Here is a 3,267-nt window from a genome sequence, read left to right as displayed (position 1 = left end):
TAAATATGAATATGCCTGAAATATGAGTCAGGATATTTAAAGGTATTAATTATTACTTTATATATTAATAATTGCTGAATTAATTCATTATAAATTAATAATTTTAAATAACTGTTTTAATGTAACAATAAATAATTAAAATAATTTGACTCTGTTAACTGTGTCTTCTTCAGGGTTTGTCATCCTTTGGAGAAATCTTTGGGGCTTTAGTCTTGGAACGGTGGCACTGAGGCAGAAGCTCCAGCCGTGGGATAAAGATGGAGCCTTACATGGGTGAATGCTCTGGTGCTCCGACAAACACCACCAATGCCACTGTGACACCAGGAGCGGCATTCCACGTTAAGATGGTGATGGAACGATTAGCTGTGGTAGCTGTGCTTGTGTTGCTAACACTATTGACGGCTATCGTGAACGCCGCAGTTATCGTGGCAATCTGTGCTACCAAGAAGCTCCACCTCTCTGCAAACTACCTCATCTGCTCATTGGCTGTCACTGACTTCCTGGTGGTGGTGCTGGTAATGCCCATTAGCATCATCTACATCACTTTGGAGACGTGGTCACTGGGGCAGATAGTTTGTGAGGCGTGGCTAAGCGTCGACATTACCTGCTGTACCTGTTCTATTCTGCACCTGTGCATGATACCGCTGGACCGCTACTGGACCATCACGAAAGCCATTGAATATGCACGCAAGAGGACAGCTCGCCACGCAACCATTATGGTGGCAACCGTGTGGGTGATTTCCATCTTCATCTCTGTTCTGGAGGCATCGTGGGGATGGTGGTTGTCCACCACATTGTATCATAGAGCACCATCACATGGGCTACACTATATTTTCCACATTTGGCACTTTCTACATCCCCATGACTTTGATCCTTATCCTCTACTACCGCATCTATAGCGCCGCCAAGACACTGTACCAGAAGCGAGGATCCTCGCGCCACCTCAGTAGCCGCAGCACTGACAGTCAGAACTCGTTCAACAACTGTCGGATCACGCATGCTTTCTGCTTCTCGGTCGTTTCCACCTCCGACCCTACCATAGAATTCGAACAAAACAATTACACTATTCACATCCCGTCGTTCGATATGGAAATGCCAGAGAACGATGAAGGAATGAGATCTGTACGTCTCGGGAGTGGAAGGCAGCACACATTTTGGGGCTTATCCTGGGCGCCTTCATCCTGTGCTGGCTTCCCTTTTTTCTCAAAGAGCTGCTGGTGGGGCTGAAGGTGTTAAATCCCCCCCCTCATGTGTCGGACATCCTCACCTGGCTGGGCTACGTAAACTCCCTCATTAACCCGCTACTGTACACCAGCTTCAACGAGGACTTTAAACAGGCATTTAAGAGACTGATCAGGCACAAAGAGTACACATAGATGGACTAGAGACAAATACCTTAATGAGACTCTATTGCACCCTAATCATTTCATGTGGAATTCTTTAATTGCAAACAGAATTTTTGAGATATTCTGGATTTTGTGGGTCTAAACGCTGATTCACACTGCTATAACAAACGCCAACAAAAGGCAGATTTCCAAACATTCTAAAGTTGCCTATAGAGCGCTAGAGTACCCGCCCATTTTTTCAGCTGTCTTGGTTCTGGAAGTATTTTTCCCATTCATATTTTCCATAGATTTGTATTTCATAAATCCTTTTTAAAGGGTTGTAAGCCATGAACGAAACCAACCAACTCCAAAGTGAATCACAACATCACAAACTTTGGTTTAAAGCAAAAATGTTTATAAAAATAGGACAAAAAGACCCAAGATACAAGACTGTGTACTAAACATCTTTAATGAGGGAATGAACTACAATCCAATGAAGCTTTACTAATGACATAATCGAATTAAAAACAATGGAAAAATATTAAACTATTGACTTAAAACTGTTGATTATAAGTATAGAATCAATATATTTACATTTTCTTGCAAAATATATAGATATATACAAATATATTAGTTTGAGAGTGAAGGGAGAGCGATTTGATTGCCTCATTCACAGCAAGTCATGGGAGTGGGCGGAGCTGCAAAGCTCTTTTGGAGCGGTTTGTTAACCACAGTTCTCTGATTGGTGGATCATTTCCCTTCAGGATTAAGGGTAATGTAGTTCTTCACTAGGTATTCCACTATTAAACACTAAAAATGATTTCACCTATGGAAAAAATGAATGGGATTTTTAGGGAACCAGACTGTTGTTCTCTATTGGATTGAGAACGTTGCACACTACAAGACTGAAGCTCATCGGCAAGCACATTTAAAAAAAAAAAAAAAAAAATGTCTCCCAATTTGGAATGCCCAATTCCCAATGTGCTTTTAAGTCCTCGTGGTTGTGTAGTGATTCACCTCAGTCTGGGTGGCGGAGGACGAATCCCAGTTGCCTCCACGTCTGAGATCGTCAACCTGTGCATCTGATCACGTGGCTTGTTGAGCGGGTTGCCACGGAGACATAGCGCATGTGGAGGCTTCATGCAACCACGCTCAACTCACCACGCGCCCCACTGAGAACGAACCACATTATAGCGATCACGAGGAGGTTACCCCTTGTGACTCTACCCTCCCTAGCAACTGGGCCAATTGGCTGCTTAGGAGACCTGGCTGGAGTCACTCAGCACGCCCTGGATTCGAACTAGCAAACTACTCCAGGGGTGGTAGCCAGCGTCTTTACCACTGAGCTACCCAGGCTCCTGGCAAGCACATTTTTAAAGACTAACAGTCTCTTGTTTTCACTCGATTTGGTGCAAGCTTTACACAAATAATGGCAGACTAGCTACATCGATTACAAGGTTATTCTCCTTCCCAAATGTAGTTACGATGCAGAAATTCCATTCTCACGCAAACTCATGCACATAGCAACGCGAGAGCTGATTCTTGGCAACACGGTGAAATTGTATGTTTGATACAATACATGCGTCACATTTTTGCCAACCTCCTACACACCCATCCATCCATTTTCCATAGCTGCTTATTTTATGCAGGGTAGTGCTGGAGCCTATCCCAGCTGTCTTAGGCTGAAGGTGGGGAAACACTCTGGACAGTTGGCCAGTCCATCACAGATGCTCACTCACACCTTGGGCAATTTAGAGAATCATTGGAAGCCTACACAAACACAGGGAGAACATGCAAATTCCACTGGGTGAGCTGGGACTCAAACTGGTGACCTTCTTGCTGTAAGGCAACAGTGCTACCCACTGAACCACTGTGCTGCCCCTCCTATATAAATAAATAAAGGAAATGTCTTTGAACAAATTTTTTTACCAAAAATACACCT

General features: G+C 43.6%; 1 pseudogene; it reads left to right on the top strand.

Moving 5' to 3' along the window:
- The first annotated feature begins 257 nt into the window (after positions 1-257).
- Positions 258-1,376, top strand: LOC127410278 (5-hydroxytryptamine receptor 1E-like; annotated as a pseudogene).
- The last annotated feature ends 1,891 nt before the right edge of the window (positions 1,377-3,267 follow it).

The sequence above is a fragment of the Myxocyprinus asiaticus genome, chromosome 19 (assembly GCF_019703515.2).
Source record: "Myxocyprinus asiaticus isolate MX2 ecotype Aquarium Trade chromosome 19, UBuf_Myxa_2, whole genome shotgun sequence".
Classification (NCBI taxonomy): domain Eukaryota; kingdom Metazoa; phylum Chordata; class Actinopteri; order Cypriniformes; family Catostomidae; genus Myxocyprinus; species Myxocyprinus asiaticus.
Note: the sequence above shows the minus strand (reverse complement) of the source record. Positions and strands in the feature narration are given on the sequence as shown.